The sequence below is a fragment of the Colossoma macropomum genome, unplaced genomic scaffold (assembly GCF_904425465.1).
Source record: "Colossoma macropomum unplaced genomic scaffold, Colossoma_macropomum, whole genome shotgun sequence".
In the NCBI taxonomy this organism is placed as follows: Eukaryota; Metazoa; Chordata; class Actinopteri; order Characiformes; family Serrasalmidae; genus Colossoma; species Colossoma macropomum.
In genome coordinates, this window is record NW_023496051.1 from 2415167 (window position 1) to 2441685 (window position 26519).

A 26519-nucleotide genomic window follows, 5' to 3' on the forward strand; every position below is an offset into this window, starting at 1 on the left:
TATATAACCTTTAGCCTGCATATAGTAAATTGTGGCCTCAATATAGTAATTTGTGGCCCCACTATCATAATTTGTGGCCTCAATATAGTGAAGCGTGGCCTTAATATAATAATTCATGGCCTCAATGTATTAATTTGTAGTTTTAGTATATTCATTTGTGGGCTCAGTATATTAATTTGTGGCCTCAATATATTAATTTGTGGCCTTACTGTAATAATTCATGGCCTCAATGTCTTCATTTGTGGTCTCAGTATATTAATTAGTGGCCTCAATATAGTAAATTGTGTCCTCAATATATAACTTGTGGCCTAGAAATATACTAATTTGTAGCCTGAATATAGTAAATTATGGCCTCAATAAAGTAACTTGTGGACTCAATATATTAATTTGTGGCCACACCTTATTAAAATATAATCACCATGTCACTTTAGGGGCTCCATACCTTCACGATACACAATATGTATAGCAATATTTCATCTTTCAGAGGCTTGAAAAAAAAGTGCCACATTTAAAAATACGATCAGTGAGTTCAGTGATTTTTATTTAACGTTTCACATCCAGCACTAAATTCAACTGACCAATGAAGTCACGGGTCATTTAGCAGCTGGTGTATTGCCCATATTAATGCCCACACTAGCATGTAACGAGCCCAGAATCGGACCTCAGTGTGGACTCAAGCATTCGAGACAAACTCCCTAAGCGTGCAGCGTAAGTTGCCATGGCAGTGCAGTCCAGTTAAAGTGATCCACCGTAATGAGACGGAAAATCCAGAGTTAGATCCGAGATTGGAGTTCGCTGGCTAAGCCAGAAACCCTGTTTGGTAAGACAGGCCTGGTCCCTACAACGAGCTAAACATAAACACTGCTTTTTCATTACTGTCCAACACAGTAAGGCCACCATCTCTATTCTCTGGCCGCTGATAAAGCACTTCAGTGCAGGAAGCGTGACTTGAAGACCTTGCAGAACATCCTGGCCTTGTGAGGAATTCCGACTGCGTTCCACATGACTTGAAAACAGATATAAGCTGCAATATTAAACAGGCGGTCAAAAGGACAAAAAGTGCAGGAAATACAGCCAAGAGCTAAACTCGTAGATAAGGCCCGTTACATTTCATTTCTCAGTCCTGGTCAGATCTGGTTTAGAACGAGAGGCCTTCCACCAAATTTCTGGTTCTATACCAGTACAATAAGCAGACTATGGAAACCTTCCTGCAGTCCTCAGGGACAGGACACGTTACACTGTTGCTACAGCTTCTGCCCTTTATCAGTTAACCTATAAAGTCAGCTTTTGTGTGGGAATAGTGAGACTGACACAGTTCTGACAGAGTAAATACCCGAAGGAACAGTGTGAGCTCTTCTCCCGAATCCAGCAGGAAACTTCAAACTACCTCTCTCTTCATTTGTGCGATTGCTGAAGTCCGAACCAGAGTTGGGGTTTTTACGACACTGAATCTTTCTCATTTGGGTTGTCTGGTTTCGCACTGCAATGGCTAAAGTGCTCCAAATTACACAAGTGCTCTTTTACTCCCACATGTGCCGCCGTTTGAACCATTTCCATAAAATGTATCACAGTCAGAACAATACCAATAAACCTTACTTGATATCTGGTCCTTTATGATTGGTTTGTCAATTTGAATGTAACCAGGTCACTGAGGCAATAGACATTTTATTGCTCTGCCGTTACTCATCTGTAAAGACTCAGACGTTAAACCAGGCATAAGGTACAGCACTGAGGTTCTGCTAGAAGAAGATGAAAGCATTTACATTTATGGCGTTTGGCAGACGCTCTTATCCAGAGTGACATACAATTTGATCATTGAACACAGGCAGGCGAAGGTAGTGTTGGGAGTCTTGCCCAAGGACTCTTATTGGTATAGAGTAGGGTGCTTGATTGAACCCCAGTCGACAGCATAGAAGGCAGGAAGCCACGTTGCTCTGATGCTGACAACCAGCAGGCTCTGATGCTGAGTTCCCTCATTTGGTGTCACAAAAACATGTTCCCACCAGTAGTAAACCGAAGCAATTACCCATATCTAACAGGTGCATAAAATCAAGCACATAGCCATGCAACCCCCACAGACAAACACTGATGGATGAATCTTTGTTTGGCGAGGAGAGAGGAGAACACTACCTACCGGAATGCATAGTGCCAACAGTAAAGTTTGGTGGAGGAGGAATAATGAGCTGGGGCTGTTTTTCAGGGTTTGGGCCCCTCAGTTCCAGTGAAGGGTGAAACAAATGCTACAGCAAACAAAGACATTTTAGACAAGGATATTTTTCCAACTTTTTGACAGCAGTTTGGGGAAGACCCTTTCCAGTTCCAGCATGACCCCTGAGCACAGAGCAAGCTCTATAAAGACAAGGTTTGACAAGTTTGTTGTGGAGGAACTCCACTGGCCTGCACAGAGCCCTGACCTCTGAACCCCACTGAACACCTTTGGGATGAACTGGAACGTTGATTACGAGCCAGGCCTTCTCGTCCAACATCAGTGCCTGACCTCACAAATGCTCTTTTGACTGATTGGGCACAAATTCCCACAGATACAATCCAAAATCTTAGAAAGCCTGTAAAGAAGAGTGAAGGCTGTTATAGCCGCGGGGCAACTTCATGTTAATGGACCTGGTTTTGAAATGGGATGGCCAACAGGCTCATATAGTATGATGGTGTCCACATACTTTTGGCCATATCATGGATATTGACAGCACTTAAAGAACATTGAACAACTGTTTCATTGAGGAGAGAATAATCAGTAGGTAGCGCTGTCGCCTCACACCAAGAAGGGCCTGGGTTCGATTCCCTGGCCGGGCGACCTGAGTCCTTTCTGTGTGGAGTTTGCATGTTCTCCCTGTGTTTGTCTGGGTTTCCTCCCTCAGTCCAAAGACAAGCAGTGTGACTGTGTATGTCTATAGCTGTGTCCCAATTCAGGGGCTGCATCCTTCTAAGGATGCAGTCTATGAAGGCGGACACGTTTTTTGGCCGCATATAAAGGAGCCTTCGAAATGGGACAGCCTAGTCACGCAGCTGTGACGCGGTCGGCCTTCAAATGCAGCACCTAAGGGATGCAGCCCCTGAATTGGGATGCAGCCTTCGTGTCATCCCTGTGATGGACTAGCGACTTGTCCAGTGTGTTTTCTGCCTTCTACCCAATGAGCGCTGGGACAGGCTCCAGCACTCCCCCATGACCCAGGAGGATAAGCGGTTTAGATGACAAATGAATCGTTTTTGAAGGTAGTTTTTAATTGTGGCACTTCTGATGCATTATGTCCAACTTCCCAAACCGCTGTGATGCCTGGTATGTATCGTTAAAATGTCATTAAGTATTGTGACGTTATATTTTTGCCATATCGCCCACCCCTGCTGTCGAGGACATTCATATAAGTGTCTTGTTTATTATGCAAATCTGATTTAAGAGAAGTTAATACATTTCACCACCTTATCTGGGCCTAACAAGCATAATGTTGCATGCACTTGCAGACCACTGCTGCGGTTCTCTCCCAAAGAGAGCCATAAACTGAGCACATGCTTTCAATCAGGCGTAATAATTAAATCAAACTAAATGGAAACTCATACACAGAGGATAAGAGGATAAGCTGCTTTCAGGTAATGAAATGGAGGAAGGGATGCCAGCAATGGTGTTAGCGCAACATACTCACCTACCTTTCTGTGCTACTGTACAGACCGGACAGGAAAACTCTGAACTCCGCTGCCCTGTGAGCTGTAAAGCCGAGCTGTGTTTGACCAGCGCTTTCCTGACCGTATGTGTTTGTCAATATTTAATCTCACAGCGTAATCTTTTCCTCATGTTCGCAGGGCCTTAATCTCAATCCCATCCTCGACATATCCTTTCACATGTTCTCTAACACAAACACGCACAAACACACACACACACAGAGCCTCTGTTGTCCACTTTAGAGATGTACACATGATACACAATGTCAACACATCTATCAAACAGCTCGGCTCCGAGATCATCTGATAAGGCAGTCTAGTTTTCCCAACCCTACTTCCTCTTTCATCTGATCCGGGATCAGTTTCCCAGCTCTGCTCTTCTCCGTTGCTGCTGTGTTGTTATGGACCAAAGGTCAGCCTGCAACATTTGAACCACTATTTAGCCACACTGTAATTGCAGTGTTGTTAGTTTGGCCATATTTATCCATATTTATCTCTTGACCATGTAATTCAAGAGGAAGCTTTTCCACCAAAACCTTCCAACTTTCAGTATAATTCAACAGTTGACATGTAAAACAGAATCATGGTTTCATGCAAAATGCTTCAATCTAGAGAAACTAACTCTGATTTTTTCACAGTGGGGATAGGAAACAGGGACTCAACGTCTACAACACAAATATAGCCATTTTATTAACTATCCAAAACCACTAGTGAACCCATACATGTCTTCAGTGCCCGACCTCACAAATGCTCTTTTGACTGATTGGGCACAAATTCCCACAGATACACTCCAAAATCTTGGAAAGCCTGTAAAGAAGAGTGGAGGCTGTATAGCCACAAGGGGGGGCAATTCCATGTTAATTAACATGGTTTTGAAATGGGATGGCCAACAGGCCCTTATAGTGTGCACAGTGTCCATTGAACACTGAACAACTGTTTCATTGAGGAGAGAATAATCAGTGGGTAGCCCTGTCGCCTCACACCAAGAAGGGCCTGGGTTTGATTCCCCGGCCGGGCAACCAGGGTCCCTTTCTGTGTGGAGTGCATGTTCTCCCTATGTTTGCATGGGTTTCCTCCTGGTGCTCTGGTTTCCTCCCTCAGTCCACAGAAAAGCAGTGTGACTGTGTATGTCTATAGCTGTGTCCCAATTCAGGGGCTGCATCCTTCTAAGAATGTGGTCTATGAAGGCATGTCCTTCGAAGGCTGCGTAGACCCACGAAGGCTGAACTGAAATGAGATGGCCTGCTCTACGGCAGATTTCCTGTTTGCGTCACAGCACCGCTGTTCCCACCCTCACCGCTGCATCACGAAACGCCGCTCCTGTCAAGTTCTTTTAAAGTTCTTTAAAGACGGAGCCACAAACTTTGATTTTTGTTTTATTTTTTCATTTATTAGAGCTGGAGATGCTTCTCTCTGTCGGCTCTTTGCTCCCATTTTATTAACTATCCCAAACCACCAGTGAACCCATACATGTCTTTGGAGACATGTTACATATGTAATGTTGATGATGGTAAAATAGCCATAAATCTGAAACAATGAACTATTTTGCCTCAAAACACCCTGCGTGTTACTCCGCCATGAACTGATTTTGAAAAATATACTTTAAGGCCAAAATCTGATCTCATCAGACTGAATTTATAACCATTTCATGTAGTAACTTCCTGTGAGGGAGCTTTTAGAGGTAGAGAGAGATGTCTGGTTCCCATCACCACCATTGTGTCCTATATATCTATATTTTAGTGATTAAACTATTCAGAAACATTGAAAAAAATGGCTGAAGTGGAAAACAATCAAACGTTGTGCTGTTCATGGCTGTCGGGAAGCAGATGTATCATTGCAGCCTTTTAAAGGAAACGCACATCCTAAAAGACGGGCTGGAGTTAATTTCATCCAACATGCCTAAGAATTTCACTCCAAACTTAACAGTTTGCTCCGTACATTTCATCCTAGACTGGACATATATCAGTCCTAAAGGCACTGTAGCCAAAACAGTTTAATTTTAGAGGAAAAAGAGAGAAAGTGATTATGTAAAATACATTATGACTGCTTTTGCTACATTAAAGCACACAAATACTAGAAGTGGACACTGGAGGAATCTGAAATACTAGAAAATGTACTTAAGTTGTCTGGCCAGCTAAACTGTACTGTCCTTCATTCCCACTGACTGCTGTTAAACTGAATGGAGCGCTGCAAATCAAGTCCACTCATGCCATCTCCTGCTGACACCAACAGAGGTGTGTCAAGAAACACCATCATATCCTCCAGCATCTACTCTCTCTCTCTCTCTCGCTCACTCGCTCTCTGTAGGCCCACGCCCTTAAAAATAAGTGTTCTTGGCTTGGATGACCTTCACATTATCTGAAGGTTTTTTAGCTTTAAAAGGTTCATCTCATTTACAAACAATGGTCTTTAAAGAACCATTATTTGAAAGGTTCTTTAGGAATCCAAAAGTGTTTCTCGAGAGCTTTTTGATTGATAACATTAAAAAAAAGCTATTAAAAGTTTAAAAACATTAAAAGTGTTGACAATAAACAAAGGCTAAAAGTGCTAAGTGTCAACAAAAACTACTGACATTGTAAAAAGGTAAAATGCTAATATTCAAAATAAGCTTAAATGCCCTTAAGTGCATAACATTGCTATAATGCTAACATTCCAACGCTAATATGCTAACACTCAGCAAACAGGGATGTTATAAAGGAGGAGTCTGGTCACTTGTTGGAATATAAATGGGAAAGCTTGTAATATTCTGTTTGCGGGGAAAGCCCCGCCCTTCAGGAAAAACAGCCAATCAGCTCGCTGGTCCTAGAGCAGTACACACTTAAAAAAAAATAGTAGCTCGAGGGGTTCTTTAGTAAAGAAAATGGTTCTATATAGAACCAGGAACACTCAAAGAACCATTTGCATGCTTAAATGGTTCTGTGCATCATGAAAGCGTTCTTCAGATTAATAGAGAATGTGTTGTAGATGGTTCTATATAGAACCTTTTTTGAAAAAAAAAAATCGTTCCACTATTGTTACAAGCCAAAGAACCCTTTTTTGGTACTAAACAGAACCCTTTTTGCTAAGGGTGTAGAGAAACAGAGCGGTATGTGTCATGAAATGTGTAGATATCTCACTTACTAGCTTCTGAATGCTTCAAAGAAAATGGCTGGATAACTGCTGAGGACGACGGGATGCCATTAACCCTTTAAACACCAGAACCCACCGGTGGGCCCAAAGTGTTATTACACGCTTCTATAACCTAAGAAAAGCTCATCCGGTTTGCATTGACGTCCCTGTAATTACTGAATAATAAGACTTAGTAAGTAAACCATCACTTTTTAAAAGTTTTAATCCATATCTTGCTCTAAAAGACTCGTAGCTGGACTCAAGAGTGGGCAGCTAATAGGAAAACTATGCTTCCCAACAGACCGATTAAAAGCAGTGCCTGGAAGTGGGTAAACATGAGCAAAGCCAGTCAAAACGCAACTGACGCAGTCTCAATAGCCAGCTTAGCATTCAGTAGGTATGAGACGCTGTGTGTGCCTCAGTGGGTGGAGCGTCTGAGGCTGAGAGCAGCAAAATCAGACAGCAGTAAGGGCAGCGTGCCTGCGCAGCTAATGGCTAAGAACAGACACTCATTCAGGGCTCATGTGAACGGGCCAGGCCTCATCTCCTGCAGTGACTCAGCTGAAAAAGTGGAGCAGCGGACAGTCCCTCGCTCTGCTGGCACTCCGACAGCAATTACACAGCCGTGTGTTTACCGTCTGAGTGAACCGTCTGGGCCTCCCTCTCTCTCTCTCTCTCTCTCTCTCTCTCTCTCTGACTTGCCCATGACCCAACACCACCTCTTTGTGTGTGTGTATACTCCCTCGTATCATTGTTTATTCCCCTGTAAACACTCCTTCTCTCTCTTTTCTCTCCTCCTCCCCCTTTTTATCTGCTCCTTTTCTGTTTTTCCACATGTACTCAATCTCTCCATTCACCTCTTTCTCTTTTCTCTTTCTACATTCACCAGCCTATTCTCTCTCCCACTCCCTTCCCTCCTTTCTCTCCTTTCTTTGAGTGCAATTCTCAGTTCAGTGCTCACTTCACAGGCAAGCAAAGTGATTAGCAATAACACTAACAATAAAGAAGAATAATAGGGCTGTTAATATGTTTACTAGGTGAAATCAGACGGCCTGATTTCTGAGCGGAGCTTTCTCGATGTGTGAAATGCTAAAAAAGAACTCTTGCCGGCTAAAAGTAGCGCAGCGTTTCAGGCCGGGTGGTAGAACTTTCAAGGACGCCAGTGTTTTTGCCCAGGCTGGAGTAGCATGATGTCTGCTGATGATGTCACGCAATCGCACTACCTCCATTTTAGTAGGCAACATCAAGTTCATTCAGCAGTGCAATGGCAGTTTGTTATAAGATAACAAAGCCATAACTGATCCAGCAAAGTCAGTAAAACACATTTTTTCTTTAATATTCATTTTAACTCAATTTAAAGCATATTAACCGAGATATGTGAGTGTACAGCCTTGATTTTGCAAAGCAATGCATACTATTGTAATCCAACAGTACATTCCTCTTTTTTTTATTTTATTTTTTAAGATATTTGACCGCTATCACATCCTGCAGTTTTCGAGATATTGATGCCACTCCAATTTCGAATGCCCGATCTGATCGGCAGTGACGTACATCTTTCTGATCAGACATAGAGTTTTTGAATGGCAGGCAAAAGTTTTTACAGTGAAAGAACCATAGTAACCACGTAGCAACAGCCTAGCAATCACTTTTCTACTTTAACTCGTCACTGTAGTGATCGCAATTACATATTTTCCCCAAATCGTTCAGCCCCAAATAGAAATATTAATTTTTATCAGTAACATAGAGGTTATCAAGAATGATGTTCCACTTTAGTTATGATCTTAAGATCTTTCAGGTCATTTATAAGCATGTACTAAGAGTATGCTATTGGTATTTAAGTATGAACTTGTTCCACTTCCGTTTTGGTCTTAAAAATGAATTAATAAATGGATTTTATCACTATTTTTAAGGAATGTAACAACATTTATAAGCTCCTCCTCCTTTAACCATCATACCGATGGCTGTAGGCCGTTTCTATTCTATGCTTACAAATGAAATGTGACCATTTACCAGCATTTACTATCATGTTTGGTCTGTGAATTCAGATAATTATTGCATGTTGATATTCATTGATGAGCACACACAAGCAACTGAAAGCCATTAACATTTAACTCACAACAACCAGGGAACACCTGGACTCTATTATCGCATCATATAAACACGTTTATACCACATTTCCAAGCTTGCTTACAAGTAATGTGGCTCTGTTTACTAGCACCTTATTAATTGCGTGCTAATAGTTTACAAATCGTTAAGACCTTCAAATAAAGTGTGACTGATTGGGGAGACATTGTAGTATAAACTAACGGTCATAAAATCTTGTGTGTCCATTTTAAAAATGCCAGTACTGTTTAGAAATGCTAGTTGCTCTTTATGTAATGTGTAATTTCATACAACAGAAATGTCTTATTGCATTAAACAATATGATCTCACAACAGCAATGATATGTAGATGAGCTGGTCAAAGATTTGGTCAGAGTCACAGCACACACACACACACACACACACTCACACAGCTACCATTTAAGCCCTCATCTTCCTCCTGTCCCAGAGTTATGAAGTGCTGGGTAATCCATCAGAATCGCTGTGTAAAAGCTAATATTTAACCAGACTCACCTCTGCAGTTCCTCAAACTCAACAATCCACACACTGTCTGCTCCTCACACACACATGGGAACAGAAGAACATGAACCTGGAGCTAAGTGAGCTCATAAAGAGTGTGTACTCATGCAGGACTCGCGGTGTTGACTCAGGGATTTGGGTGTGGGCATTCTAACATGAAGAAGCCTGTCTGTTATATTGTTATACTCCTCATACAAACGCAGCTTCAAAGAGACGCAGAGCTCTGTTCCAGCTTCTGTCCATAATTCAGCTTTCTTAACATTATAATACAACCCCATTTCCCAGAAAGTTGGGACACAGTGAAAAATGTGAATAAAAACAAAATGCAATGATGTGCAAATCATTTAAACCCTATATTTCTTCGAAAATGCTTCAAAGACAACATACCAGATGTTGAAACTGAGAAATGTTATTGTTTTTTGAAAAGTAATTGCTCATTTTGAATTTGATGCCAACAACAGGTTCCAAAAAAGTTGGGACGGGAGCAACAAAAGGCTGGTAAAGTTGTGTAATGCTTAAAAAAACACCTGGTGGTTATTTGGCAACAGGTCAGTAACATGATTGGGTATAAAAAAAGCTTCTCAGAGAGGCTGAGTCTCTCACAAGTTAAGATGAGGAGGGGTTCACCACTCTGTGAAAGACTGCACGAGCAAATAGTGCAACAATTCAAGAATAACGTTTCTCAATATATAATAGCAGAGTGCTTTTGCTTTTCATCATCTACGGTACATAATAACATTAAAAGATTCAGAGAATCTGGAGAAATCTCTGTATGTAAGGGACAAGGCCAAAAACCAAAAAAGTGTTCGCTGGTAGTGATCTTTGGGCCCTCAGGAGGCACTGCATTAAAAACAGACATGATTCTGTAGTGGAAATCACGGCATGGACTCAGAAACACTTCTGAAAACCACTGTCTGTGAAAACAGTTCGTCGCTGCATCCACAAATGCAAGTTAAAACTCTAAAACACAAAGAAGAAACCACATATAAACAGGATCCAGAAACACTACCACCTTCTCTGGGCCCGAGCTCATTTAAAATGGACTGAGGGGAAGTGAAAAGTGTCCTGTCGTCCGATGAATCAACATTTGAAATTCTATTTGGAAATCATGGACTCTGGGCTAAAGACCACTCAGCTTGTTAGCAGTGCACAGTTCAAAAGCCAGTATTCATGATGGTATAGGGGAGCATTAGTGCCCATGACATGGGTGACGTGCACATCTGTGAAGGCACAATTAATGCTGAACGACATATACAGGTTTTGGCAATATACGCTGCCATCCAGATGACGTCTTTTTCAGGGAAGGACCTGCTTAACACATTCTGTATGTATTTCAACAGCATGGCTCTGTATTAAAAGAGTCTGGGTGCTAAACTGACCTGCTTGCAGTCCAGACCTGTCACCACTGAAAACATCTGGCACATTATAAAATGAAAAATACGACAAAGGAGACCCCGAACTGATGAGCAGCTGAAAACTTATATCAAACAAGAACAGGAAAACATTTCACTTTCAAAACTACAGCAGTGTCTCATCAGTTCCCAGACACTTACAGAGTGTTGTTAAAAGAAGAGGTGATGAAACAACTTTTTTGGAGCGTGTTGTTGGCATCAAATTCAAAATGGGCACACATTTTTCAAAAAAGAGTAAAATTTCTCAGTTTCAACATTTGATTTGTTGTCTTTGTACTGTTTTCAATTAAATATAGGGTTTAAATGATTTGCATATCATTGAATTTTGTTTTTATTTATATTTTACACAGCATCCCAACTTTTTTTGGAGATGGGCTTGTAGCTTTATTAGCGGCCTATAGTGGCCTAAATTTCCCTTTTTTCTTTAAAATTAACGATGTTAATATAGTTTCAATAGGCTGCTCAATTATGGTTATAATCATTAGAATGATTATTCTGGTCAATGTTGAGAACAGATTGCCGACTGCTCCATTCAAACAGGGAGGGTATAAACCCACGTTTCAAACATTTCCGTCTAAGTATATTTGGTGGCCCATTTTAGTCCCCATCATCTCCCTCCTTAAATCATGTCGAAAAACCCAGATGTGCGCCCTCTCACGGCGAAAACAGAGTAGTGCCGCTTTCTTACAGTACAAAATGCCACCAGGGATGTGGCTAGAACACGGAAGCGTGGGAATGGTCTATTATATCGAACATTTATTGAACATTTCTTATATTTCTATTGAGGAAATCGCGATAATTATTGTTATCGTCTTATTGCCCAGCCCTACCTACGTGTCTCCATACGTATTGGGTAGTTGGTTGTGATTATGTTTGTGTGCTTAAAACGGGCTAAAACAAATGTTTTCCTAATGTAGCAAGGCATGTTAGCTAAACAAACAAGAATAATGTGAAGGATTTGAGCAGCAATCATTCGCCTGTGAGATACAGATCATAACTGATTAGTAACCACTCAACTAGAGGGTGATTTCATGACCCCTTGTAACTGTGAGGCCACATTCAGCTACAAACCCTGTTTCTTCCATTGCTGTCCCTGTTTCTCTATGCAGCCCATTCACTTGTGCTCGAAACAAGGAGTCTCCGAAATGAACCACCAGATATCTGATACTGATTTAAAAAGGCCAGAGGAGGAACTGCTGAGAGGGCTTTGCGGCTGCCCCCGGGGAACAGTGCTGCGGTTGCTAACAGGCAGCGTGGTGAGTGTGGTTTGGTGCTTGTGGTTTTGTTGTTGTTTGAAAGCTGGTGTTGACGCTGAATCCAAACCAGGCCGACAGCTGCGGCCAGATTCGACTCGCTGAGAGCTCCTGCTATAAAAATGCCTGAGCGAAGCTCCACTCCTGCTCATGCACTCCGTCTGAGCCCTCAGATATGTGCGTTTATACCCAGATACTCTGCTGCGTAAAGTTGGATACATTTCCAGTCAAACTAGACATTAAGTACAAGTTTATTTCTCTCCAGGAAAAGTTTGTCCACTCTTTGTTACAGCTTCCATTCTTTTCAGGAGACTCACATTGAAGTTTTTCAAAGAAATCTGCATACGCACCTTCAAAGTTCAGTCTTAGAAGTTGGTTGCATTTTCTGCAAGTTATCCCAAAAACCTTAACCAGCAACCTTTCTTCATATCTCAGATGTCCAGGTTTGGCGTTCTAGTGCAAATGTTCTTTTTCATCTGTTTTCTCAGTAGCCATGTTTACATGCAGCCTGATAATCCGTTAATTATCTGACTAATTATCCGTTAACTATCCAACTAGCTCAATCGGAACAGAATACATCCACAAGCATAGCAAAACAACAACAACTCAACTCATCTAAGGGTTAAGCATGCTGGGCCCTGGACTACGACACTGCTGGATAGCCATCAGAGCATTCCAGGAGTGTAGAAAGCGTGTCGCCCTGCCCAACAACACACATACACGGTAAACTTGTTTATTAATTTGAGCAGAAACGTCATGTTTTTATCAGATGCCTCAGGTACGATAAGAACAGAATGCAGGTAGCAACGAACAGATAAACATTACGTACCTGAGTAAGAAGCTGCTCTCGCCTTCCACTCAGTGCAGTGTGTAATAGACAAGTAGGTCAGGACCTGTGTGAGGTCAGCACCCCCTGCAATCAGGAAAAGAATAAAAATATCTCTATCAGTTTGTGCTGCATTGGTGCTGATTTGTGTCATCATTGTTTGTGCTGGGACAGTTTTTGAGAAATGATGCCTTGTATTTATCAGTTTGCAGATTTGATATAATGGATCAGTAACTTTACTATTAAAAAAGAATCAGATATCAGAGCGATATCAATGCCACCGATCCACATTCTCCACTGTTTGAGTCACAGCAACGGCGCCTTATTCAGGAGCCTACGGTCATACACTGCATTTATTTCTTATCTTATGTATTTGTCTTTTTTATCTTGCTGCATTCATTCTACAAACCTCAATTCCACATTATATGAAATGCTAATAACAACAGAAAGCAGTGACTAGTAAGTTGCAATTGACCTGTATTTAATGGGATAAAAGGCATGCAGAACATGTGCAAAATGTTTCTTGCGGTTGTCATGTTGAAATAAGCCTGGACGTCCCTGAAATAGACGTCATCTAGAAGGCAGCATGTGTTGCTCCAAAATGTGTTCAGTGTTCATGGTGCTTTCACAGATGTGCAGGTTACCCATTAATACCCCCCCCATACCATGAGAGATGCTGGCTTTTGAACTTTATGCTGGTAACAATCTGAATGGACTTTTTCTTCTTTGGTCCTGAAGACCAAACATCCTGTATTTGCATAAGCAATCTGATAGATTGACATGTCAGACCACAACACATCTTTCCACTGTGTCAGATGAGCTTGAGCCCAGAGAAGTCGGCAGTGTTTCTGGATGCATGCATTTCTCTGTGCATGCTACAGTCAACTTTTTGGGTTTTTTTTTTGCATTTGTAGATGGGGCGATAGACAGTGTTTACTGACAATAGCTTCTGAAAATATTCCTAGATTTTGTAAACAGAGAGCATCTCACACGTAAAGTCAGCCATTTACAGAATTTTTTGTTTTTTATGTTGTGAGGGTGCGCAGAGAGGATCTGGGCAAACAAGTTTTGGCTTCAAAACACTCCGAATACAAAAGCTTAAGGCTTAATTACAACTTGAGAAATAAAATACCACTTTTTTTTTTGGACAGCTCAAACCAGCAAAACTTAGCCAGACAATTGTGCTGGGACTTCATGATTTATGATGGTGCGCTGAGTGACATCACAGGACATAAAATGTAAATTCTTCAAAACTGTACCAGCACAAGCAACATTTATGACAGCACAGATGTTTCAGTTTCAAACGCACGAAATGCATGTGTTTTTTAAAAGTATGGGAAGCCAACTTCTCAAAAAAGACTGATTTTTACAGACGTTTTCTGGCCAAAAGCCATTTGTCCTGGTCAGAGAGTGAAAAGGTGAAATTTCCTGTTAATCAGGCCATCCTTCCTGCTTGGAGGCAAAAGCCAGATGTGAAGGAGACGGCCCTGGCAGAATAAAGCCCCCTCCCACCACACACCCACTCTGATCTCTGACGTTTAACCCAAAAACATCGACGAACACAGCACATACATCTGTGCCCCTCTGCTGACCCGCGAGGTTCATGACTGAAAACTTAAAACGACTGGATAACCTATATCGCCATTTCAGCCTGGCTGAGAATGGAATGAAGAGAAAGTGATACAGAGAAAAAAGAGAGAGAAAAGAAGTGAGGAGAGAGACAGAGAAAGATATCACTTTTGCACCTACATTTTGCTGTAGTTATCACTTTTGCACCTACATTTTGCTGTAGTTATCACTTTCGCGCCTACATTTTGTTGTAGTTATCACTTTTGCGCCTACATTTTGCTGTAGTTATCACTTTTGCGCCTACATTTTGCTGTAATTATCACTTTTGCGCCTACATTTTGCTGTAGTTATCACTTTTGCGCCTACATTTTGCTGTAGTTATCACTTTTGCGCCTACATTTTGCTGTAGTTATCACTTTTGCACCTGCGTTTTGCTGTAGTTATCACTTTCACGCCTACATTTCACTGTAGTTATCACTTTTGCAGCTATATTTTGCTGTAGTTATCACTTGTGCACCTACATTTTGCTGTAGTTATCATTTTTGAGGCTACATTTTGCTGTAGTTATCACTTTTGGCCTACATTTTGCTGTAGTTATCACTTTTGCACCTACATTTTGTTGTAGTTATCACTTTTGCATCTACATTTCACTGTAGTTATCACTTTTGCACCTACATTTTGCTGTAGTTATCACTTTTGGCCTACATTTTGCTGTAGTTATCACTTTTGCACCTACGTTTTGTTGTAGTTATCACTTGTGCGCCTACGTTTTGCTGTAGTTATCACTTTTGCGCCTACATTTCGCTGTAGTTATCACTTTTGGCCTACATTTTGCTGTAGTTATCACTTTTGCACCTACATTTTGCTGTAGTTATCACATTTGCACCTACGTTTTGCTGTAGTTATCACTTTTGCACCTACGTTTTGCTGTAGTTATCACATTTGCACCTACATTTTGCTGTAGTTATCACTTTTGCACCTACGTTTTGCTGTAGTTATCACTTTTGAGGCTACATTTTGTTGTAGTTATCACTTGTGCACCTACATTTTGCTGTAGTTATCACTTTTGAGGCTACATTTTGTTGTAGTTATCACTTTTGCACCTACATTTTGCTGTAGTTATCACTTGTGCACCTACATTTTGCTGTAGTTATCATTTTTGAGGCTACATTTTGCTGTAGTTATCACTTTTGGCCTACATTTTGCTGTAGTTATCACTTGTGCACCTACATTTTGTTGTAGTTATCACTTTTGCACCTACGTTTTGCTGTAGTTATCACTTTTGGCCCACATTTTGCTGTAATTATCACTTGTGCACCTATATTTTGTTGTAGTTATCACTTTTGCACCTACGTTTTGCTGTAGTTATCACTTTTGCGCCTACATTTTGCTGTAGTTATCACTTTTGGCCTACATTTTGCTGTAGTTATCACTTTTGCGCCTACGTTTTGCTGTAGTTATCACTTTTGCGCCTATATTTCGCTGTAGTTATCACTTTTGCGCCTACATTTCGCTGTAGTTATCACTTTTGCGCCTACATTTTGCTGTAGTTATCACTTTTGCACCTACATTTTGCTGTAGTTATCACTTTTGCACCTACGTTTTGCTGTAGTTATCACTTTTGCGCCTACGTTTTGCTGTAGTTATCACATTTGCGCCTACATTTCGCTGTAGTTATCACTTTTGCGCCTACATTTTGCTGTAGTTATCACTTTTGCGCCTACGTTTTGCTGTAGTTATCACTTTTGCACCTACATTTTGCTGTAGTTATCACATTTGCACCTACGTTTTGCTGTATTTATCACATTTGCACCTACATTTTGCTGTAGTTATCACTTTTGCACCTACATTTTGCTGTAGTTATCACATTTGCACCTACATTTTGCTGTAGTTATCACTTTTGGCCTACACTTTGCTGTAGTTATCACTTTTGAGGCTACATTTTGCTGTAGTTATCACTTGTGCACCTACATTTTGCTGTAGTTATCACTTTTGCGCCTACACTTTGCTGTAGTTATCACTTTTGAGGCTACATTTTGCTGTAGTTATCACTTTTGAGGCTACGTTTTGCTGTAGTTATCACTTTTGAGGCTACATTTTGCTGTAGTTATCACTTTTGCACCTACATTTTGCTGTAGTTATTACTTTTGGCCTACACTTTGCTGTAGTTATCACTTTTGTGCATGCACTGTTGTGCACTTTTTTGTGCATACATTTTACAGTAACTCTGTAATAAATTTATGGTAACTACTAAATGAGGAATTTTAAAAATAGCAGTCACACACCATCAACTGACTATCAGGTCCACATCACACACACTTCCGCAAGCTTCTCTCTGTCTCATGTTTAGCACATTTGTTAGTAAACAAATTACTCTGTGTGTGTGTGTTTGTGTGTGTGTTTGTGTGTGTGTGTGTGTGTGTGTTATGGGATGGATCACACACTCCTGGCGCCGTCTCTTCCTCACAACCACATGAGCTCTAACGCCTCGAGACAGAGACATATTTCTCACAGTCAGAACAGCAGAGTTATTTACCTTTATTCTGAGGGAGTGAGAGAGCTTAGCAGTCACACTAGATCATCTCAGCCAGTCAAATCGGATAAATAAAATAAGACACCATATATGTAAGTGAAAACAACATTAAAGCCCTGAGAACATCAGTGTATCAGCAGAGCTCATCATCAAGCACTGAACACACAGCCTCCTCACAGCACCACACATCTTTAAAAGCCTCCTGGATAACCTATATCGCCATTTCAGCCCGGCTGAGAACGGAATGAAGAGAAAGTGATACAGAGAAAAAAGAGAGAGAAAAGAAGTGAGGAGAGAGACAGAGAAACAAACAGAGATAAAGGAAGAGAGAGAGAGATGAGGGGGGAGAGAAAGAAAGAGAGAGAGATGAGGGGAGAGATAAAGGGAAAGGAAGAGGCAGAGAGAGAAAAAGAGAGAACTGAAAGGGATGAAGAAAAAGAGAAAGGAAGAGAAAGAGAGATGAGGAGAAAGAAAGGAAGAGAGAGAGCGGGAGAAGGATAGAGAAAGAGAGAGAGAAGAGAGAGAGAGAGATGACAGGAAAGAGAGAGAGAGGGGATTAGGGAGAAAGAAAGGATGAGGAAGACAAAGAGAGAGAGAGAGAGAGAGAGAATAAGAAAGAAAGAGAGATCAAGAAAAAAGAGTGAGGCAGGGGATGGAGTGAGAGAGAGAAAGGAAAGAGAAAGAGAAGAAAGATGCAGAAAAAGGGAGAGAGGGAGAGAGAGATGGGGTGAGAGAGAGAGAGAGAGAGAGAGGGGATTAGGGAGAAAGAAAGGATGAGGAAGACAAAGAGAGAGGGTAGGAAGACAACAAGAGAGAGAGAGAGAATAAGAAAGAAAGAGAGAGATCAAAAAAAGAGTGAGGCAGGGGATGGAATGAGAGAGAAAGGAAAGAGATAGAGAAGAAAGATGAAGAACGAGGGAGAGAGGGAGAGAGAGATGGGGTGAGTTAGAGAGAGAGAGAGAGAGGAAAGTGTGAGCGAGCGAGCTATAGTAAATGAACAATCAGTTCCAGTTCCAGAAGTAAATCGAGTTTGGAGATCATGTCATTTCCACTGGACACTGGGGGACAAACACACTTACTGTCCACCTATTGTCCGTCTAACGAGCCGGGGGCCGAGCTCTGCGCTGGAGCTTGTGACTGTCTGAACTTGTGACCGTTTCAGTGGTCAGTCTGAAGGACGCTGAGCTGGAAACGAGTGATGTTCAGTGATTTAAATACAGGAAGTGTGTAAAAGAAGGAACAGACAGACAACACTCTCTCTCTCCCACACACTCTGTGTGACCGCCCCCGCACCCCGGATTCCCCCACCCCGACACACACAGGCTCTGGTGTCCCTGCATTATCATGAGTTGCCAAGGAGACGGACACAAACAGCAGTGGGGCTCCACCCTGAGAGAGCGGTCAGTGCTGTTTGAAGCCCTGAACGTCCCCTCCCTCATCTCTCTACACACTGCACGTTTCCCTTTACTGCCTTCATGAGACTCCCTCACATACAGCACGTCTCACACACATACACACACACACACACACACACACACACACACACACACACACACACACGCACGCACACATGGGTTCACACAATACCAGGATGTGGGGTCACACAAATGTCCCATATGTATAATATATTTCATGGTCCCATTTAAGGTGGAACGGGGAAAATTCAGCAAGAAGCTGGTGAATATCTGACTTGAGCTTCATATCACTGAAGAATTAGTGGTGGGTGATAATAAATAATTGCCCCCCTTTTTGAAGGCATATGATGCCCTAAATGTAACTAAAGCCCAGCAGTGAGGAGCTGAACTTTACCCTCCTCTGCTGTCACTGCAGACTGGCAGGGTCACCTACAGAGCAGCGCTAGTAGCTGTTAATGAAGTGATGCTCTTTTTATTTGAGGGTCCCATTTCATAGAGGAAGATTTCAACCACTACCCCTGTAACTCAGTTCCAAGGGGCAAGGAGACCCTCGAAAACAAGGAGTAGGGGTTAAAATAACCTCAGTAAGGCTGCCTAGGCATACAAATTTGTGTTTTTGTTCATGACGTCATCTTTAATTAATCATCATCACATAACTGTTGACTTTAAAAAGTCATAATTACCTAAATGTAATAACACTGAGTGTGTTTACATGCACTTACTAATCCGATAACTGCAGAAAATCAGATTTTGTCAGCAGTCCAATCAAAGCGCTTGGGTAATCAGATAATGGGAAAACTCCAGGTCTATACGAGTCAGACAGTAATCCGATTTCTGCTTTGCAACCAGCCAATAAACTCACAGAAGACGACGTGACGTAAACGTAACTTCATTCTGTGTTTTTTTGTTGTAAACATTGAGCCACTTTACCTGAAAATATGAACAAACATCATCTAGAAGATAAAGAAAATGAAATCCTTCATTTTATCAGGCATGTATTTGGTTTCAGCACCGTTCCAAAAGTGTTTTACTGCGTCTCGCCGTGACGCTGCTTGCTTGTTTCTGGTACCACCGTCTGTTTTCGCACATGCTCAGACCGAGAAATCCGAAAGAAATCAGAGTAAGAGTTTACAGCACTGAGAAATCTGATTACTGAGCTAAAGTCCAGCTCTCTTTATCTGATTTCTTAATTGGATTTTAGACCTTACTCAGGTCTAAGAAATCAGAGTGTGCTGTTTACATGACCATTTGAATATATATTTGTATTTATATACATGCATATTTATACATACACATGTTTTTATACATTTATACATTAATATGTCTTGGGCTTGGGCATATTTTTTTGGATGAGGCATATATACAAGTGCCTACATGTAATAATAATAATAATAATGATAATAATAATATGTCCTTATGTATTTAACATGTCTAATTGCCCACATGTAATAGTATGTAGTGGCCATATGTAATAATACTATGTGCCTTGTGTGTTATACATTGTGTGAGTGCCTACAGGTAGCAATATGTCCCATATGTATTAACTATATGTAAGTACCTATACGTATCTATTAAGAGTTAAGAAAGAATAGCATCATATGAAGGCCTCTCACGTTCATGTGTAATCAGACTCCTGTGTGCTCGACACTCCAACACCCTGCAAATAGAGACAGCATCACCAGCCACCTGGGACATGAGAGGGGTCAGAGGTTAATGTTTTCCAAATCACCTCCCTACTACAATTCACAGAAACGAGGCTGTGACCTTGACCCCCGTACCCTCCAGGCAAGAGCGAGGGCGGTGTTTACGAGCGACGGGGGGGCACTAAACAGACTCGCACTGCTTCCCTTATTCAACTCCACTAAACTCACTTCAAATCAACACAACTCACCCTATTCAATTCTCATATATACAGCTCATATATATATATATATAGTACCAGAAAAGGTTCTATGACCTGTAACAATAGTACAGTGCCTTTTTGATGCTGTACAGAACCATTTTAGTACAAACATACAGCAGATCCTCCATCATGGAGAAGAACCACGCAAAGAACAAGGAAAACATTCAGTGTTCTTTGAGTTGGCAAGGTTGTATATACAGCAGCGATGCACTGAAATGAAGATTCTTGGCCAAAATCAAAGCTTAGATCACAATCGGACAAAGTTTAAGCAAAATAAATGCTGTCGTGGTTGGAACAAAAGGCTAAAAGGAAAAGGCTACGTTCACATTCCAAGTCTCATTGCTGTGATCCGATTTTTTGCTCAAATCCGATCTCTCTGACGCGATGGTTCACACTCGTTTAGGTAAGTGACTCAAATCTGTCATTAATGTGATGAACCGGCGTCCTGAAATGACCCTCATGAGCTCATCCTACTCAGTAACATCACGTGAATGAATCACGTTCATCATCAGCACAAACTAACGAGCAGAACGAGCTTCGCTGAGAAGATCATTAACTCTGATCAGCTCTCAGCTTCATTATTAGAGCGAGACGAAGGAGAAAAAGGTGAGATGAGCTGCTTTTCCACCGTTTACAGGCTTTAACTTCTGTTCGGCGCTGCTGCCATGGTAACGCTGAATGATGGTCACGCGCAGTGGGAAAAAAGCACATGAATTCTGATCTGAGCGTCAAATTAATATACGTATCCGATCTAGGACCATATATGAAAGTGGCTCAGGTTGGATTTGAAAAGATCAGATTTGTGTCCACACAGCTCTGAGTCACATTAGGGCAGAAAATCAGATTTCTGTGACTTCAGCTTGATAATGTGAATGTAGCCAAAATGTTTTCTTAACTTTTATTGAAAGTTAATAGAGAAGTGATGTATTTCAAGTCATTTTGGACCTTTTCTATGGATCAATTCATCATCAAGTGTTGACACAATGAAAAGGCCTCTGGCGAGTTCAAATTCTGTGAGAAAACGAAAAAAAAAGAAGATACAAAGTTTTGTCTGAACAGCGAAGATAAACTGCTTCTGCTGTTTTACTGTATTCTGTGGATGAAGCTTTTTTAAATGGTATAAAACAGTGGAGAAGCTGCACTGCCTCTTGATACTCAGCATGAATAGCGATTACAGTTTGCTAATGTCCCTCATAAAACCATGAAGTAGTTCCACACGGCCCATATTTTCACTGTTGATCTGCTGCCGCTCAAACTGTTTGAACACGTCTGTACTGACGGGTGCAGGAAATCAAAGTGAACATTGTTTTTAATTACTATTTATCATTTACATTCCTATTAAAATGACTTTTAAAATCTTCGATTTGGCACTTTGTTGTAGGTCTAAAAGCCTAGAAGTGCCTGGATTCACAAAAGTAGCACTTTCGACCATTTTTGGATTACAAATTTTGGCAGCTGACATTTTGACGTATCTATGATATTATAACTACTGTCCTTACTAAAGAACCACTGAAGAACCCCTTTTTAAGGGCATAACACAGTATTCAGTAGCAATCTGTAGCAATTAACATCAAATCAGGGACACACCTACATTTCAGCCATCAAAACTTTTTTGATGTTTCAAATTTTTTATAATAAGCAGAAATATAAACAACTTCTCAGACTTTGGAGATGTGGAAAAGATTTCTTTGATAATCTGAAAGTGAGTGTCCCAAATAAACGGAAGGCAAAGAGTGGAGATACTGAATACTGAAAAAAATGATATTTAGGTGTCGAGGCCTCTGTGGGATTTTCTGTAAAATATATTTTCTGCTTTTTTCTGACACAAGAATAACTTAAATACAGCAAATATGAAAATCTACAACACATAACAAATTACTACTTGCAGACACTCCTGTAGAGACTCTCACATAACTACATGGAATACATGTTCTGTCCAGTTTTAGCTGGTTTTGGACACGTCTTGTCCACTTACTATCAGTTCTGCCCCTGCTTGACTCATCTGATCTCTAATTAACACCATTTTACTCCATTAAGGAAGTGATTGGCTATAGAAACGCGTGTGCAAACACAGCATTGTTCCCTGCATTGTCTTAAAACACCCCATACACACACACACACACACACACACACCACACACACACACACACACACACACAGTGCATTAAGTGATCAGTGGACCTCTGGCTGGAGAACAAGCGATCTGGAGGAATTCTGATTAGAGAGTTAAAGCAGCTGATCCTGCAATCCCACAATGCCATTATCCAAAACTTGGCACGACAGTGTAGCACTAACTGCGCACAAGCTAATAACAACACAAGAGGGGAAAAAGAAACAAGTCCAAGTTATTCATTTTGCAGAATCAGGAAAAAAGCAGAAAATGTATTTAATAGAAAAAGATGCTCAACAACTAAATGTAATATCAGGGTTTCAGTGAGTGTGTTTACATGATCATAATCGGATTCCTGCAGTTATCTGATTATTCAAATGGTCGTGTAAACACTGTACTCCGATCTAGAAATCTGATCCGAGACGCAGCAAAACACTTTTGGAGCAACGCTGAAACCAAACACGAATTCAAGGATTTAAATATTCTTCATCTTCTATATGATGTATGTTCATATTTTCAGGTAAAGTGGTGCGAAGTTAAATCAGATTTTGTCAGTAATCTGATCAACATGTTTACATGCATTTGAGTAATCAGATAATAGGGAAACTCCAGGTCTACACGAGTCAGACAGTAATCAGATTTCTGCTTTAAAACCAGCCAATAAACTCATAGAAGAAGACGTGACGTAAACGTAACATAAAACTTTTTTTTTTTAAACATCGTGTTGCTTTACCTGAAACTATGAACGTGCATCATCTACAAGATGAAGAATATTTAAATCCTTCATTTCGTCGCGCATGTAGTTTGTTTTAGCGTCGCTACAAAAGTGTTTTGCTGCGTCTCGCGGCAACACTGCTCACTTATTTCTGGTACCGCCGTATGCTTTCGCACATGCGCAGACTGGGAAATCCGAAAGAAATCAGAGTAAGAGCACACATGCAGTGAGAAATCTGATTACTGAGCAAAAATCCAGCTCTCTTTAACAGATTTCTTGACCTTATTCCAATCTAAGATATCAGAGTGTGCTGTTTACATGACCATTTGAATTCCGATTATGATCGGATTATTACTGCAAACGCACTCAGTGTGTCAAACAGCATCAAAGACCATATAAGCAAGTCCATTATAGATTACTGAAGTACTCATCACAGTCTGAGGCCATTCAGTGATGATTCAGACGTGCAGTTTGCACAATGCTAACTGGTGCTGTACGAACCTCCATTGCTTGTTAGCGACATTAGCCTCATAGCTCCCGTTCAAAACTACAGAAGTAAACGTCACACCAAACACGTCTCAGCTGATCCACTACATCTGAGTTAGAGGGAAACTGTACGATTGACTTTTCGCCAAAGAATAATGAACACGAGCTCCACTGTAATCCTGCACAGCGAGAGAGTAACAGTGCTGCCTGTGTTGATGGAGTGTATAAAGCCACAGCGTGAATTCTGTAAGACTCTGCTGCAGTCTGGACACAGTATCTGAGCTGGACACACAGGAAGTGACCTCTGGAGCTCTTTCGACTTGCTGTGTCTCTTTTTCACTCTCTCTTTCCCACACGCAGTCCCAGACTCCCTCTCACACATCTTTATTCTCCCTTCCTCTATCACTGTCTCTCTCTCACACACGCATCCCTGCTCTCTCTCTCTCTCTCTTTCTCTGGGCTGACAGGGTCTCTCCACGCCAGCCAGAACCATCCGGAACCCTGCAGAAGGGAGCTGAGGGTCAGACGCCTCACTGCAGGACGTCCCGGTGTTCCAGATACTTCTATTCAGCCTGCAGGACTGTCTGAGTGAGGTTCACTCTAATACAGACAGAACGAGAGAGAGAGAGAGAGAGAGAAGAGAGAGAGAAGAGAGGAAAAAAGAAAGAAAGAAAGAGAAAGAAAGAAAGAGTGGAGAGAGAAAGAGAGAAAGACAGAGAGAGAGACAGAAAGATAGAGAAGGAGGGAAAGAAAGACAGAGAGAGAGAAGGACAAAGAGAAGTCGAGAGAGAGGCAGAAGGAGACAGAAAGAGAGAGAGAGAAAAGAGAGAAAAGAGGGAAAAAGAGAGAAAGAGAGACATAAAGAGAAGAGAGAGAATGACAGAAAGATAGAGAAGGAAGGGGAAAAGAGAGAAAGAGAAAGAGAGAAGGACAAAGAGAAGTCGAGAGAGAGGCAGAAGGTGACAGAAAGAGAGAGAGAAAAGAGGGAAAAAGAGAGAAAGAGAAAGACAGAAAGAGAAGAGAGAGAGTGACAGAAAGATAGAGAAGGAAGGGGAAAAGAGAGAGAGAGAAAGAGAGAAGGACAAAGAGAAGTCGAGAGGGAGGCAGAAGGAGAGGGAAAGAGAGAGAAAAGAGGGAAAAAGAGAGAAAGAAAAAGACAGAAAGAGAAAAGGGAGAGTGACAGAAAGATAGAGAAGGAAGGGAAAAAGTGAGAGAGAAAGAGAGAGAGAGAAGGGCAAAGAGAAGCCAAGAGAGAGACAGAAGGAGAGAGAGAGAGGCAGAAGGAGAGGGAAAGAGAGCAAGAGAGAGAGAGAAGGGAGGGAAAGAGAGAGAGAAAGAGGAAGAGAGGAGAAAGAGAAGGTGAAAGAGAGAGACAGAAAGAGAGAGAGAGAAAGGGGAAAGAGAGGAAGAGAGACAGACAAAGAGACAAGGAAAGAAAGAGAAAGGAAAAGAGAAAGCAAGAAAAACAGAGGAGAGAAAAGAAAAAAGAGAGGGACAGACAGACAGATAGATAGGTAGAGGGGGAGAGAGAAAAGATGGAAAAAGGAGAGAACAGGATTGAGAAATATAGATAGATAGATAGATAGATAGATAGATAGATAGATAGATAGAGACAGACAGAGAGATAGAGAGAGAGAAAGAAATAATAAGAGAGGCACAGAGAGAATGGAACAAAGAGAGAGCGAGGGAGGAGAGAGAACACAGTGAGAAAGAAAGAATGAGAGAGAGAGAGAGAGAGAGGAGAGAGGCGTGAGAAGGAGAGACGATGAAGCTGGAAAAGTCAGCAGATCTTTAAGGCCCGGATGTGAGGACCCTGCAGGGGGACGCGGGCTGTGAGCCAGGACCGTCCCAGTGGAGACACACACTGACAGATCAGACTGAACACAGAGCTCCACTCACTGAACAGTGAACTCCACACTGACTCTCGCTCACTGTTAACGCTCAGGACCCCCAGATCAGCGTCCCTCTCAGGCCTGTCACTGACACACAGACCCCAGAGCTCCTCACCAGGGCTGCTCTTTACTCAGTGGATCCGGTCCAGATGCTCGATTATGCTGGCCAACGTGGGCGTCTGTTAGCTGACATAACAGAACTGACGCTAAGGGTTCTCCTCCAAGCATGTTGAGCTGTACAGTGGCTTTGCGTTAGTGTATCACCACTGTCGGAACTTTCAAGGAGAAGATTAGCCTTGTAGGTCCAGCGCTAAACCGACGAAGCAAATGTGGCCACCAAACACGTTTGGCTGATCAACTGTCCACTTTATTGGAAACTTCTTGTAGCGCAACCTTGCTGCTCACCTGTTAATGCACGGTTTGTGTAAGTCATCCTCTAACCCTTTACTACTGCTCAGTTTCTGGCTATTCAAAAATATTCATACATTCATTCATTCATTCATTATCATTAACCACTTAATCCAGATAGGGTTGCGGTAGCAGTTGGGAGAGCAGAGAATCCTAGACGACCCTGTCCCCCGCAACTTCCTCCAGCTCATTCCGGGGGACCCCAAGCCGCTCCCAGGCCAACTTGGATATATATTCCCTCCAGCGGGTCCTAGGACGACCCCAGGGTCTCGTCCCAGTAGGCTGTGCCTGGTACACCCCCACTGGGAGGCGTCCAGGGAGCATCTTGATCAGATGCCCGAACCACCTCAACTGACTCCTCTCAATACGGAGGAGTAGCGGCTCTATTTCGAGCTCCTCCCAGATGACCGAGCTCCTCACCCTATCAAGTAGAGTGTAGCCCACCACCCTGTGAAGAAAGCTCATTTCAGCCGCTTGTATTTCGTGATCTCATTCTTCCGGTCATTACCCACAGCTCATGACCATAGGTGAGGGTCAGAATGTAGACCGCCCGGTGAACAGAGAGCTTTGCCTTATGGCTCAGCTCCCTGTTCCCCACT

General features: G+C 41.8%; 1 protein-coding gene across 8 annotated transcripts in view; it reads right to left on the reverse strand.

The window, feature by feature from the left end:
• Positions 1-26519, reverse strand: part of add3a (adducin 3 (gamma) a) — a 194152-nt gene that overhangs the window by 66717 nt on the left and 100916 nt on the right. For 7 of the 8 annotated variants that reach the window (XM_036565150.1, XM_036565149.1, XM_036565148.1 and 4 more), the window contains one exon: positions 12893-12976. The gene's annotated coding sequence lies outside the window, so the exon portion shown is untranslated. Of the gene's footprint in view, positions 1-3657; positions 3936-12892; positions 12977-26519 lie in introns of those variants that run through there. The other variant, XM_036565153.1, reaches the window with a different exon arrangement.